This window comes from Anser anser (assembly GCF_964211835.1).
Source record: "Anser anser genome assembly, chromosome: 15".
NCBI lineage: Eukaryota > Metazoa > Chordata > Aves > Anseriformes > Anatidae > Anser > Anser anser.
The window spans coordinates 10307075-10323299 of NC_139736.1; the positions used below are offsets into that span (position 1 = coordinate 10307075).

Genomic DNA, 16225 nt, shown 5'->3' on the forward strand with positions numbered 1-16225 from the left:
AAGGCACACGCGTTATCTCAGCAGTGCAGGAGGAAAGGCCATTGTGATAAGGGGTGATCAGTAATGCCCGTCTCTCTGGCACTTTTTCTGCCATTCTTCTGAGTTTCATCTCCTCTTAGATACTTGTCACCCACCCCAGCCTCATGGAGATGGGCATTCAGCAAGCCTGAAATTTGAATACAGCAGAAGCCATATATAGACTTACTACCAATTCCATGGCTGGTTAGAAAACACAGGGATGGTATTTTCAGAGTCCCCCCCCCCCCAGCAGTCATTTCGGCTGAGCTCTGAGGTGTTGCTGCCTGCACGCAGGTGGCATTTGGCTTTTGTGAAGACAGGAGTGTGCACAGATGGGTGAGCTCCTTCTAGCTCTGGGCCCTGCAGGCAGCCAAGTCCTCCATCAGGTGTCTCAAGGAGGCTCATTGCCCTTCACCTGCTGTCTTTTCCAGACAAAATCAAAGTTTCAGGCTTTGTTGATAAGCTTTCCTCCCTGCATAAAGCAGCTGCCTTCGTCTTCGCAGTGGAGGGATTTTTCTCTTCAGAAAGGTCACCTCAGCTCCCAGCCACCATGCTGGCTGCAGATCAGAGTTTCTGTGGAAACTTTTTCTTCTTCATCAACCTAAAACCTTTACATACTTTCCTCCCATGGGGTGCCTTTCTCTAGCAACCTTCTCTAAATTAACATTTCAGTGATTTCTGCCCCCCCCCCCCCCCCCCCCCCCCCCCAAGTACTTGCTCCACCCTGCAGCTGTTACCGGTAATTGCACCCTGCAGCTGTTACCGGTAATTGACAGTATTTTCCACACCTGACTGCTATCAGTGTGGGGACTTAAACTACAAAATGGCAGTTATGGCGGTTATGACGCCACATGACCGAAGGAGCTGAGAGGAGCTGGTGGCATCTGAAGAGCCTGGAGACTGTGGTGTCTGCTGCTTGAGCACCTCTGACAAAGGTACTGAAAGCTGAGGCTCTGTCTTCACAGCGCCTCACAGATGTTGTGGGGGTGCCCATGTTTCTCTCACAAACAGCTTGGTCTTGCCCTGGGGATGCCTGATTTCCTCTCACAAACGAGTGTTTTAAATATGGGTGTTGGCCATGTGTGGCTGAATCCCCCAGGGGTGTCAGGTGGGGGTTTCTAGAATCATCTGTCATTTTACAATGTTCCTCAGCAGGGCCTTCGCCTGGGCAGGCTGCAGGTGCCTCCCTCCTTCTGCCTTGCAGGACATTAGCAGGATTTTTAAAAAAAAAAAAAACAAAAAACAACCAACAACAAGCTTTTAGACCTAACTCTTGTGTTGCTCTAGTGTGCTCCCCACATGGGATATAGAGCTATATATGGAAAAGTCGTGTTTTGGGGAGCAGTGAACCGGTGCTTGCTGGCATGTATTGTGTCCTATCCCCAGCATGCTGCTGTTGGCCAGGGCAGACAGCTGCTGCCGGTTGTATTTGGCTGCAGGAAAAGGCACCAGATGTTTAATGCCTGTCTGTTCGATGGGAAACATCCCTTATGCTTGTCTTGCTTCTTCTGTTCTTCGTTTGCAAACTAAATGAGAGAAGAAGTTGTGAGTTAATAGAGGAGGAGGTGTCAAAATTTAAATTACTTTATGCTAGTATTTACTCAATTTGCAGCACTTGTCACAGAAGGGAGTATTATAAATACTCACAAAAGAGTCCAAAGTATGATAGCACTGCTTTACCTGAGACCTGCGCTTAAAATGTAATGATCAGATATCTGAAATCCTGTGACTTTTAAGTTGGGAATTAGCTAGGGGGAAAGTTCTGGATGAAATCTGCAGTTTTCACCACCTCAGGAAGACCAACAAAGCTATCCTTTGTATGTGAGTCATGGAGAGCACGCTGCTTTCACTGTTAATGCCATTAGCTCATTTGCAAAGGCTTTGCTTCTTTTTACAAAAGTCCATAGCAAAATACTTGAATGAACTTCATAATTAGTTTTAAAAACTGACAGTCACTACTCATTTCTAAATATGAATTGATGCTATTGATGGCAACCCTCAGTAAGCTTGGAAACCATCCAAACCTCTTGGCTCTTCAAAATTATGCTAGAAACCTTTGTCTCTTCTCTTTCTATCCAGCACATGTTATAGACTGGATGCTTTTTTGTCTCTGAGTGTATTTGATTCTCTTTTGGTACTGTACTTCAGCAGCACTCACCTGCCAAATTAATGAAAAAATAAAGTTTGTAACCACTTATCTGAAGTTTCCAGGCCTCACACAGCACTTGATTTGTGGTTTGGAACAGGATTCAATTCAGTTAACATTTTTAATACAAGTTTAGGTAACAGCCCTTCATAATTCTTCAGCCTCTCTGCTTCCAGACTGCCTATCAGATGCAGTTTCATTTACTGGTATAGCACCCCATCAAGCAGGTAAATACAATTGTTCTCTACTTTTGATTGAACAGAGAAAGGCAAATACAGGTGAATGACTTTCCTGGTATGAAATATGGGAGTGCAGTAATTTACTGTCTTAATGTTTCAGTTGCAGTAGTATGACACGGATCAGCCTTACCAAATGAACCTGCAAATACTGTGGGTAAAGAGAAAGTCAGTAGTAAGGAAAACAATTTGTGAATGCCATTTCCTAATCCTTCACACTAAACACTAAATCCTGTTATCATTAAGGTTTCAAATAATCCAGTGTATTGTTATTCCTAAATTGTGATAGTGTATTTTTATTCAAGGTTTACATCACCTATTGTAATGTATTATGGAAGATGTTGACAAAACAGAATTTCTTAATAGAATGACTGCCTACCATGCAAAGTCTGCTCTATTTACAATGTCTGTGACTGATGACAATGTCACGTGTTAGAAGTTCTAAGTGGAAAAGGCTGCAAATAAAACAAGTCTCTACCTTCGCAATCCTATGCAAGAAAGGTGCTATCTGATAATAGGAAATTATATGATTATGTAACCACACAGCCCTGTAGGCAGTTTTCCTCACTATTGTCATTTTTTGTGTACCTGTTTCTTTACTGCATCAAGTGAGATATGTATCAGCTATAGGCAATTACATGCTTGGTCTGTACATTTCTACAGCAAAAATAGGAAAAAGGGAATTCAAGAGAAATATAGGAGAAATACTTCTGGGAGAAGTATGACCCTGACCTTCTTTCATTGTGAAGGGTTTTGGACAACTTCTGTCTTTGAAAAAGGAACACAGAATTCCTCTGAATGTGAAGCGAATGGAAAATAATCTCTGTTCAGACCAAGAGGAGTTACTTAATTAGTTCCCAAAACATGTCAGAGAACAGAACTCTCCAGTGTCTGCGGTAAAATAGCCTAGAACATCTTTCATAGCTTGTTATTTGCTGGTGATCTGCAGTGTAATTGCTGTGGAACAAGAAAATCCCATGTGGTTCAGGTTCCTGGTTCTGTTAATAGCAATGATTTAAAAACAAAACCAAAACAGAACACACCAAAACAAGCAAATAAACAAACAAGGACCCCACCTATTCCTGTGCTAACTAGTGAGTGGCATTCTGCAAACCAGTAAGGTAAGTATAGGTGTTTTAGTTAAGACAAAAGTGTGGTGGACATGCAGAAAACTCAGATACGGTGATAACCCTCAACAAAAACAAAACACTTGCCTCTAGAAAAGATACAGCGAGTGCAATAGTAGTCTCTGTTGCTTTTAGATGTGGGAGGATAATTCTTCCATTATGATTCAGGGAGCAGAGGCAGTCACAGGCCATATTTTCTCAGTGAGTATTGATGGGTTGTATTTGTACACATTGGTTGTGAGTGTTTTGGATCATTATAGCTGTGTCTCTTGTGAAGTGTAGGTGTTTGCATTCCTGACTTTCACAGAACTGCGAGGGCTTTGAAAAAACAGTGTCTGCACAAAATTGTGTTGAATGTACGTGTGTATGGCTTTCTTTAGCAGAACCAGGGATCCTTGCCAAGCTCTAGGGTAATGAATGAACTTGATAAAAATAGAGGATATAAAAGTTAAATAGGAGAAGGAAGCTAAAACAGTGCATATTTCTTGAAGGTTAGCTACTGGGAATTTCAGGGATTCAAGCATTGGCTATTGGGTTCTGCACATTTGACATGGGTAACTAATGCGCACATTGCTGTGGCTGTGGCCTTCTCTCCCCTCCTTTACAATAACCCTGGACTGGATGTTTGTTGTCCCCCTAATTTTCCTGTGTTGAAGATAAAGTTTTTGCTCTTCCTACAAAGATCGTGAAAACGGTCGTTTTCTCCTCCTACTTTCCCTCTGTACCACTAAATCAGAGACATGGGGATGATTCCTCTGTAGAAGACACAACTCCACCTCTTATCTCCATTCTTTCTATACAAAAAAAAAATCCACTTTTCTGTTTCTCTGGAAGCTTAGGGAGGTTTCTCTAGTGTCTGAAAGTGAAGCATCATTTTCATTCCCTTAGGAATGAAATTCCTATCCCCCATTCCTCTCAGGAGAGGACTCAGCTTGATCTTCTGATTACAGTGGGGAAAGAAGGAGAGAAATTCTGTAGGGCATTCAGGGCAGGCATCCTGGCCTCTGGATGGTTGCTTCCCAAGCTGTTGAGTCAACAGCAGTATTCAGTGTCATTGCCAGGACCTCAAGACTGAATGATTTTATACTTTCAGAATTCTCAGATTGGTTCTGAAGTTGCATAGCACAAACTTTTAAAAGAAAAGGCACAAACAGAAGCCAAGCTGTTGTTCCTTGTCTCTTACTGTCATAGAAAAGCTGTGAGTAGACCATGGAGATCGGGAATTGCAATGAAATTTGTCATTTTTCCATGTTCTTTGGATTTTATACATACTGAAGTGAACTTATTGAAGAAGTCTCTAGGCTTTCATCCTCTTGTAGGGTTTATCTTCCATGTGCTTGGAGTCAGTGTGACTGGGATTTCATGAGTTTGTTTGCTGTTAGTCTTGATACCGTATTTCTTAGACTTTTCATTCTCGCTGTGGTTAGTTGTAGTGGAGATTTGATCCTCCTTCCTGTTTTGTCTCTTCAGTAGAGCTTTGATGTACTGTTTCTGCAGAGCTTTGTCACTTTTGTCTTCTCTTATACAAGGAATATTTTCCAAGTACTTCTGGAATAGCTAATACTGATTAATTCTGACACTGTTGGTAATGGACACCTTCTTTAGATAGTCTATTTCATCACAAAGCTGCAGAACAAAAATATTCACGTATTATTTCTCATAAAAGAAGTTCAGGTCTTTATAGAGTTCTTTTTCTAAAACGTGAACACACTTCCATATATAAAGTTTTCTAAACTATGAACTGCACAGGGTAGCAGGCTTGCCATGAGCCTTATTTTCTTTGTTTTTCAACAGTATCTAGCAAACAAAAGTTGTAAGGGGGAATATGCAATGCAAGCTCTGGCTTCTGGGGAGGTGGAAGGAAAAGGGTAAGAAAATAAAATACCCAGGTTCCCAGTTGGACATTTAATCTCCTCCTTGTCTGTTTGAATGTATTGTAAAATGTAAATCTCTATTACCTCATATTCCTCCTTCTTTCCAGCTGTCTTGCTTTTTATGACACATGCTGGATTCAAATTAAGGGTAAGCTTTTTGACTCCTCTAATCTTTTATTTCACATTTGCATATAAACAGTAAGTCTGTAGCCCCAAAAGGAATTAAAATATTGTATCTGTGTCATAACTAGTATTAAGATATTTAGGAAAAAGGGAAAATGAATTTACAGTTTGCTATAAAACGTTTTATTCAAACAGCTACTTATTGGTACAGATATTAACTCAAAGTTATAGTCAACAGAGTGATGTTTTTGAAGATTGCATGCTGGGGATGAAAAGACAAAAGAAAATGAAAATGGAAAAGACCTGATTGTGTGAGTTCAGACGTTCAAGGTTGTGTTATAATCATCATAGCTTCCCTTATGCCAAAAATATATGGTCTTGCTTTGTACTCCAGGCTACAAAGATATCAAATCAGATTTGCTTATTCATCTATGTAGCAGCTACACTGTAAAATGTTTTCATCCATTTCACAGAATCATTAGTAACAACAAAAAGTTGATTTGTTTAATACTACAAGGCAGTCTTGCCTTGTCAGTTGTCTTTCAATCCTTGCTGTTCTTAGAATGGTATAGGGTCAAGAAGACTCCTGATGTGTCATTGACATGATATCTATATTTTTAATTGCTTCGCAAGTTTATATAAGTCTTACTTGGGATTTCCTCTTTTTTAAAAGAAGAGAGAATCTCATCCTCAAAAACTTTGTGAAGTGACAAAAATTAGGTGTCTCCCTCAAGGAATTTCCTTTCAGTTTTAAAGAAATTCTTATAAGAATTATTTTTTTATAGGCATTTCTCTAGGACTTGTTAGCTGTATAGATAGGGCTTGTTAGCTGTATAGGTATGTGAGTGGGCCCGGTTATCCTTATCCTATGAGGATTGTGTTTCATGTCTTAGACTTCCCAAATTGCTTGCTACCTGTGATAGACCTTTCCAACTTTGTGTCTTGTAACATTTTGTCTTGTGTTGAAGTGTACTGGGAAAATATTCCTTCAAGTTACATTCATTTTTCAGCTTCAGCACATGCTTATTGGTGAGTATGCTAAATTAATTTGGTTGTACGGATCCACCACATGGGGATAATGAAACCCTGCAGTGCAGAAGAGAGACAATAAGACTCTGCTGCTTTCCATTTCTCTGCCCGTTCCTTGGGGGTTCTGTTGTTGATTGTAACACCAATGTTAGTTGAAATGCACAGAGCATCTTGTTGGGTGGCTGTGCAGTAGTGTACCTGCAGTCTTTGTTTTTCATTTGTGCCATTGAGAGATCATTTCTCATGACAGTGGTATTAGGATTTGAATGGGAGAATCTTACCCTGCACTGTCCTTGAGTTTTTCTTGCTGTCCCCCTCTGTTATATGAATTCCTAGGGGTAAAATGGCTTCATTGTTCATTGAATCACAAGCTGTTTTATTTTTCCAGAAAGTATCTTTGACATGTAGTAGGATATGCCTCTAACAGCCGAGTGAGCTCTGCCTCAGCATGAGGGTAAGGAGAGACTTCTTCCATTCTGATCTTTGCATTACCTGCTGACTTCATATTGAAGTTTTTCTCCCTTAAAGTGGAAATCCGCCTCTATCTGTTAATTTGACGACAAGTTTTTACTGCTGCAGGCAGGGTGAATGGGATTTGACCAAGGAGCATATGTATGAAAGGCGATATAGTCTAGTGCTTATTCTTTGGGCAAACTGCTTTACCATGTGATGAACATTCAGTCAGTCACTGTTTATAAGTGTTGCTGCAAGTGACCTAGAACTCTTTTTTTTTTTTTCCTTTCTGTTTCTGTTCCTTTTTATAATCAAGCATGCAGAAACATTTGCTTTGATCAGTCATCTTTCTATTTTCTTCTTCCTTTACCCCCAGGTACCAACTTTTATAATTTCCCACAGCTCCATGCATACAAACACTATAAACAAGTAGTAAAGTGTCTGAGTCATCAGATATAGTTCCTTGGGGAGCCCTGCAGAAGAGAAGTAGATCCTGATTTTTGCTGCTGTTGCTGTGCTTATGTTACGAATCCCATGACACTGATCTGGCACTCATTTGTAGGAAACAAATTCATAACCAGATGAAGAAGTTCAGTAAAATCAGAGTATTTGTAATCTTCTGGTGGGTCTTACGTGCCTGCTAAACAACAGATACATATATAGCAGTAACACTTTCCCGTTGGGTTTTAAAGCAAAAGTGGGAAATAACTGCTGTCATTAACAACTGCTAAATTTGCATATTTATTATATTATGCCAATGAAGAGTAGGACTGTGAATAAACTGATGTTATAACTGACAAGGGATGCTTTCTGGCTGGTGCCTTACATAGAATCTTACTGCTGTGACAATCACTGGTTTGATGCCTTCCCAAAAGCTGCATTTTCAAATAGCTTCTTCCAGGGAAACGTTCTTAAAGAATGCCCTCCAGATTTGATGGCTCCTGCCATAACAGAAATTATTATTTTTTTTACCTCCATATGTACTCAGTGTTCCTTGTATAAGAAAACATTATCCAAAGTGAGGTATTGATGATGTACATAAACATTCAATGAAAGCTCCATAAAATGTCTATGGACTATCCCTCTTCCAATCTATTATTTGTGAAGACGACCTTGCAAACTTATGATACATTTGTATTCCAGATGTTGTCAACTATTTCTGTTGTTGAAAGAGAATTATCTAGGAGTGTAAAATGAAGTCGGTATCAACCCAAAATAATCTTAAAAGAAAAAAAAAGTGCTTCCTCTATGTCAAGAAAGCATGAAGGTAGATAAAGCACGTTGAAACCATAATAGTGCAGCTAAAACCAGGTTTAATATCAACATCATATGGTCATCAGGATCTGGTGTACCCTAAAGTATTAAACCTAATCCTGACAGTTGTCCCCTGCAGCATGTGGTCTTTATAAAGCGATAAGAGCCTTTAAACTGACAGAACTCCTTAGCTTGTAATAATTTTGTAATGGCATTGCCTTTGCATTGTGCATGGCAATGGCATTGTATTGAAAAGAAATCTCATGAAAACTAGGACAGAGAGAAGAGGAAAAGGTAATAAATATAAATATATCATAACTGAGATTCTTTCTGATACAAGTTGAAATTTACACATGGCAAATGGAGTAAGGATGGATTTGCTACAGATTTCAAATATTGCCAATACTGATATTCATGTTGCTGGGAGAGGACTACCAAAGGCCATGCATGCTTTGATTATGCATGTGCAGGGAAGAAATTTTCAAGTGTCAGCAATAATGTGACATCGACACACCAGTTGTCACCAGATGCCATCCACATCATGTGAGGAGAGAAAAAGCAACTCTTTTCAAGGCTCACATTTTGGTAGAAACTCTATAGTTATTATTCTTTTATTATTATTTTAATATTCATATCACAGCCTAATAGACACCTGTCTCAGAGCTTGCTTAACCTATAATGAAGTCATTGTCATATAAGAAGAGATCAGTCAAGTCACTGAGCCATGCTATAGCTGATAGTTACTGGTACTTAGTAACACTAGTAGCTCCAAGACATATGCATGTACTTGATGTTGCCTTCATATTTATCTTCAGGACCGTCATCCCTGCCTGAGGTTCTCAAAAACAATGCTTTTATTTACAGGAGCTTTCATGTGCCTATGTGTGCACTTCCCAGACAGATGAATCTTTGGTCAGTACTGAATATCACCACATAAATTCCCCAGACCAAATTCTCACTTATATCTGGAAAAAAATCTAAATTAATGGAATTGTGAAATACATTATGTTCTAATAGAATTCAGGTATTTTCCCTGTTGTTTACCATTTTTTTTATTTTACCTTGGAGAAATACAGTGTTTATCCTATGTAAAATTTAAAAATGCTTTTTAGTGTGTGAAATATGCAATTCACATATTGAAGTGAAGTATTCAGTATGACTAACATATGCCAGAAGACAAACATAGATCTTAGTAGACAGAGATGAGCCTTTGCAGGTGTAGAGGGAAAACCCTGGAGTACTGTGCAGAGGGTCTGGCTTGGTACCGTAAGATTGTGCAAGCAGGCACTAGGAGGCTGTACTAATGAATATAAGTACTAATGAATATATGGACCGTAGCTCTTTGTTTACAGCCTGAAGCAAGAATATAGCTGGGAGAGCATTAAGGAATATATTACCTTATGATAATAAGTAGCTTACTGATTGTTACAAGAGTTTATTAAGGATAGTGGCAAGAAGATAAGAATGATGTATACTGAGATGACTCTTAAGCTTTCTCACTTATTCTGTCTGAATTCCTGATAGTAAAACCAAATTCATTGCAATTATGTAGACAGCATTGACTTAAGGATAATTGTTTATGAAACAGGATAAAGTGGAAAAGATAGGACATAAAATTCAGAAGGTAACAATCCCACAAATTCTACTAGGCCACATATTTTGTCTTTAATGGGATGGTAAAAAAAATAAGGCTTTTGAAATGTAGTACTATGAAATGATGTAGTTGTGTTCTAGCTCAGTAAAAAAAAAAAAATACACGTTTTAGAACTTTGTGTGTATTACTACTTGTACATCAAGTTGGTACTGCTGTCAGTGCTATAGCTTTTATATTTTATAACTGCATATTTGCAGAGCAACTAATTTTTGTTGAGGTAGTACTCCTATGTTTATTAAATTTTCTTTGATTAAATAGCTCAAACTCAAGTTCTGAGTGCACAGTTTTTAAGAACAGACATAACAGAAGCATGATGTTAGAAATAGGCTGAGCTTGACATACTAAAATAAACACTTTTAATGGATGTATAACACTACATAATTGACTAGGGATCTGTTCCCCTAGTTTAGTGAGATTCAGAAATCTTGCTAAAATATTGGATTAAACAGGATGAACTCTTGACCAATATTCAGCTGATACATATCTGCCAAGGGAAAACTGTTGATATTGTAAGAGGATCTTTAAGGCATATCTGGAGTTAAGACTTGAGTAAAACAGCTATGAAGCATTTATCCATCATGCTGGATTTCAGAAATAAGAAGTGGGAGGAAGTCCAAAAATACAATTAGTAGTATCTAAAGAGAGTACATGTATGATATGCCTTGACAGCAAATGCAGCAGGTGAGAAATGTTTATTGAACTAGAAAAATTGAGCATGAGAATATCCTTCCTGCTTCCATTAAATTTGACACAGTGTGCCTGAATGTTTGCAAGCAAATTACTTGAGAATGCCAAATCCAAAGATGAGTCAGGTCCCCAAAATCATGATACAATCAAGCATTTTAAAGAATGTACTTTGCATTTTTTCTTTATTTTTTGAGTTATGAGTTAATGTGCTGCAGACAAAGGATTTTTGGTTATTTTCTACTAATATGGGGATCAGAAACTTTAATAAATAAATTTTAAAAGCTGAGATTTATACTGATTATTACAAAGAAACATATTAAGGAACTCCCCCTTCCCCTAGGCCAGAAGAACAGCTTTTGAGATGTGAATATTGGTCAGCAATGGCTGGTGCTCAAACAGTAGGTTTATTTTTTTTTCCTTTTATAAACTACACCTTGGTAACCTACTCAAACTAATGTTGTTTCTTCATCTAGGTTATGGTGTGGCAGCATTAATACAAACACTAGCGTAATCAGAGGTTTCAAATCTGTAGCAAGTGATGCCCAGACATTGAAATAGAGAAAAAATATGTGATAGTAGCAGGACTCAAAGCTGGAGCATCTTTGACTGTGTTTGAAAGTCGGGGATACACAACAACAGAGGCTTTGCTCATACCACCTGCACCGTAATAAACATTCTTGACAGGGATGGGAAGCCACAGCTGGCAGAGCCTGCACAGTTTCTACAGCAAATCTATACCAACAGGAATTCAAACATTTTTCCAAAAAATCTCATTTGTTTTGTTTTGCACTTCTGGGAATGAAAAATACCCTGGTAAGAGCATGTCAAATAGCAAGGTCTTGGAATCTCAGATATAAAGTGGGTTGATATCAGGGAGTTTTAGTTATAAATATCTTACACATGGGCAGACAACCTGTTGAGAAGAATGACATTTTCCTGCAGCTGACTTTTTCTCAGCTTCTTTGTTGTTTATGTGAAACAAGCAAACAAAGAAATAAGAAACAAATGAACAAAACAACAACAAAAACAAACAAGCAAATAAACAACACCCAAAACCAAGAAATCAACCAACCAAGAAAACAGCAGGGCTTTTTCATTTCTCTTTTTGCACATGTATATTTTTTTTAAGAAAAGTTTATTGGAGAAGAAAACAAGTCAGGACTTCTTAAGGTGTGTACTTAATGGCAGCTGGTTCTAGCTGTAGTGACATACATATAAGTGGCTCTGTGCAAAAACCTCATCTTCACAGTAAGATTCAGTAGCCACAACTCTGTTTATCTACAGTATTAGGCTTCTAGAATGAGGAAATTATGGAAGCAATTACATCTCTTATTAATGCTTGAATCGTGCATTCTAAAAATTGAAAAACACGGATATACAAAAGCTATGATCAGTAGATCAGGCTGGCATTCTCTTTGAACAAGTAAGAAAGACAGGTTTTAATGATATGAATAAAAATAACTTGCTAACAAGTAGATTCTTACAAAATAACCTTGTCCCCATTTATTACAAAGTACTTAAAACTTTGTTTTAAAGTGGAATGAAATTATGAGGGTAAAATTTCAGGTCATTGTAGATGTTGGGACTTCTGTTATTTTGTTTGCTGTTGTGTTCCCATTTGCCAACAGGGAATAAGCAAAGGGCTGTAAAATAACATGGCTATCCAGAGTGTGAAACTAGTTTGGTGAGCCTTTTAATGTCATTGCATTTTCTTTAATGAAAGTGGAACAGGCAGTGGAAATGTGATCAGAGGGTGCTAAAATAAGATTTTATTTTTCATAAATATTTTATGCTGGGTGTCAGGAGAAGATGAGGTTATGTGCATATTTCATTCTAACTATGTGCTTTGAGCAGGGTTTGGACAGATGACCTCCAGAGGTCCCTTTCAAAACAGAATTTTCTGTGTTTTGACGTCTGATGTATCAACAAAGGGTGTCTGTATGGATGAAACAATGTGAAATCATGCATCTGATATCTTTGCAGACAATGATATGCATGAGTGCAAAAAAAAAAACCACCAGCATTTAGTAATATACTAGTAAAGTATTTGGAAATGTTCTGTTGCCTCCGGAATACTTCTGTACTTATTAACGTCTCAGCTACGTTCATGGGGGGGGGGGTCCAAAAAGCACACATACAGGCCACACTATTTGATATAGTTCCTAACAATTGTGTTAGGTTATGCTGACTTTCATTCACTTGTTAATTCATCCTTTTCAGGGTCTTCCCAATCCACCATCTGTTCAGCAAAGCAATTATTGGCATTCATCTGCTTCATTATCCCTCACTCCTAGACCGTAGAAAACCACAGTCCTGGGCACTTCTGCTCATCCTGTTGATGGGCTTTGATAAAACCCTCCCTTGGTAGTTGATGTCCTTATAAGCTGTTGCTTACTGAAGGACTTGTCACAGTCTGTCTGGAATCAAAGTTCTGTCATCATTTATCTTGGACAGCAGCCTGCATCTTAGAGCCTGAAAGTCTTAGTATTTTTATTGTTTCTAATATATGTTATTGTTTGACCTCACCAATGTGTATAAATATCTGAGGGGAGCCAGTCTCTTTTCAGATGTGCCCAGTGACAGGATGAGAGGCAATGGGCACAAACTGAAGCACAGGAAGCTCCAGCTCAATATGAAGGGGTACTGCTTTTTTTTAACCCTCACAGAGGGTTAAAGAGCACTGGGACAGGCTGCCCAGGGAGGTTGTGGAGTCTCCTTCTCTGGAGATATTCAAAACCCACCTGGATGCCATCATGCGCAATGTGCTCTAGGTGATCCTGCTTGGCAGGGGGGTGGACTAGGTGATCTTCAGAGGTACCTTCCAGCCTTGGCCATTCTGTGATTCTGTAATGAAATTCAGCAAACTGAGGGGACTGGGAAACCCGTTACTTAACTTGAGACTTGTATGCACATTGGTATTTTACTCAATAGTAATGTGAAGGATAGTATGTATAGCTAGTCACCATGTGACAGTTGTCTAGTTGGTACATGAGTATGAAATAATGTCAATGAGCTAAGGTTGCTTCTTTTTCTCTGACACATCAATAAATAGAAGTATTACTTATACTTAGAGCTCTAATGTGATTATGTCTCCACAGGATACCAGGATTTAATGTGTTGGATAGAAAGTTTAACATATAGTATTATGAAAACTTGAACTGACTCTAAAAATAATGCATATATTTCATTTGTATTTTACAAAAGAAAAAAGTATTTATTGAATTAAAAGATTGTCGTGAAGGAGGTTACATAGTCAATGAAGAAGATTGGAGAGGCGTAATTAGTCTGGTGATATGTGTGTATAAGGTAGCACTTACTACAGTGTCTGAAACACGTAAATATGGCTTTCTCAGTCTATGGTTCATATAATTGTTACGACAAAGAAAGTAATCCAGTTTGATTTCATTGTCCAAGCAGCCAAGGGAAATTGCCATTATTTTAAAATAAAGAATAGCTCAAATCAGTGATGTAATACCCAAGCAGGACCTTGCAATATTATTCCAGCATCATTTTTCCAGAATACGAAGTAGTCAGATTTCCCAGGAACATTTAATTTAGTTGTGATCTTAAGCAGTCTTTAAATCAGATTAGAAGTGAAGTTCCATGTTAATATGTTATCTTGCATCCTTAGGCTGCTTCTTTTTTCCATATTTAGTCTGGCTGACAAGCAGCCAATATATATACTGACAGTTCTTGTATATACAAAGGGGAAAGCTATTTGGAGGCCAGTGATTAGGTTCATCCTAATGCATGGTTGCCAAAATTACTTTTTCCTGAGTTCCTGCACTATAATTCTCAGTGAACTCAGTGATGCTGCAGGTCATTCTCTGTTCAAATGAAAACCAAAATGTCTGAAGACAGACATTTGAAAGCAGAAATGTGCAAATATTTTAGAAATGTTTAAATCTTTATGTCAGCATTTGCTTTCAGAAGTGCCACCTTTAAAACATGGATCCATTTTCTTCTCTCTACTAGCAATGTAAAAATAACAGACTTTAAAAGGGCTGCAGACACTATACTGTAGAACTTAGTAAGCTGCTATCTGCAGACAAAATAACCTGCAGTTAATCACTTTAACTCCTGTTCCTTTGCTCTGTAGCACAACATGGTTATTGTAATTATTGACCATCTTAAAAGGCATTACTCTGATATTGTGTAGCTCTTCTGGTATGTACAGTAGAGCATTAAGCTTGCAACAGCTTTTCAAGAGTGGCAGACGCTGGCAGCTGTGTTAGGATATGTAGTTCAGTTGCTTAGTTTTTCAGGCCGCATAACATCATCATTGTTCGCTGACACTTCTTGCCAAAGAGTTCTGCTTTGCCTGAAGCACTTCAATGTGAGGGAATCACAGAATATCCAGTAGGGATAGTAGGCACTCAGCTGACTTTGAAAACCTGGTCAGTTATTTATTGGAACAAATTAAAAAGTATCAAATATTTTTTCATAAGAATTTTAAAATTTGTTGTAAGAATATTTGGCAAATCTAATTTTTATTTTGCTAAGATAGGAAATCCTCCTTTGTATTGGCTTCCCCAAATCTTCCACTAGGTAGTTGATGTAGAGGACTAAAAGTGGGGGTGGTATGTTTCTGTGTTTGAGTAATATTCTGACAGACACAGAACATGAAAAAAAATCTGTTCAGACAATTTGAACCGAAAAAAAAAATTGAAAATTGCTCCACCATCCTTTCTGAAACCGTACGTGCATGCTATCTTCCAGAGGTGCTGCCTTATTTTCTCTCCTTAGCCTTCAGCTGGATGGACTTGCAGAAAAACTGAGAACACATCAGCTATTGGCACAAAAATGAATGTTTCAGGCTATGAATTCTTACATTTGCAATTGCAGTGAAAAACAGGTTTTCTTAAATAGGAGCAAAGCTTGTGCAATTTCTCTGCATGAGCAGGATGTACCCTGCAACAGAGAATTGTTCATGTTTCCTGTTGCTTTTAAAATCTTTGCTTCATTTTGACTGTGGGCTTCAGTCTTTTGAACAAATGCTTTTGTTCTGCGACTCACTCAATCATCCAGATTTCTTTAGTTGTATTATATCACCTGGAATGGAAAGAAAAGGAAGTGTTTACTGAAAATTGCTATCTGCTGGAGGTGAATTATCAGATCTACTTTTCTTGAGACAAACACGTTGAAAAGAGCTTCAGAAAGATTTTTACAATGTGTAGCTCATTGACAAGTTTAATCAATACCAGTGTGGAGCTTTCAGCTGGGCCTTTCTGCAAAGATCATATAAAGCATAATAGCTGATAGGGATGTCTCCGGTATGTTGTGCTAGATGGAAACATTGAAGAGGCTCTCTGTATCTTAAAGCAGGTTTAAAAAAAGTGTGTTGGACAGAAATAGGAGGAGGACTTTTCCTCATGCTTTCTTCCTCCATATACCTACTTTTTCAAATAAAATCTTCATTGCTCATAGAGTGCTCTGTGTTGTGTGGCAGTGGTTGAGATCAGAGATAAGTTCACACTGAATCCTACCAGATGATCAACATGCTTTATCAATTGACTTCAGCTCTGGATCACTCTTGAAGGGTAGGGACTTCTTTTTCTTTCAGAATAGGTATTGTAAGTCTGTGAACCAAACTGAACATCTGCTTTAGTTTGAGCAAAGTAATC

General features: G+C 38.2%; 1 long non-coding RNA gene across 1 annotated transcript in view; it reads left to right on the forward strand.

Annotated features, from left to right (window-relative positions):
- Positions 1-707: 707 nt before the first annotated feature.
- Positions 708-16225, forward strand: part of LOC310882274 — a 36340-nt gene continuing 20822 nt past the window's right edge. The window contains exon 1 of the long non-coding RNA XR_014572884.1: positions 708-953. This is a non-coding gene — a long non-coding RNA (uncharacterized lncRNA). The remainder of the gene's footprint in view (positions 954-16225) is intronic.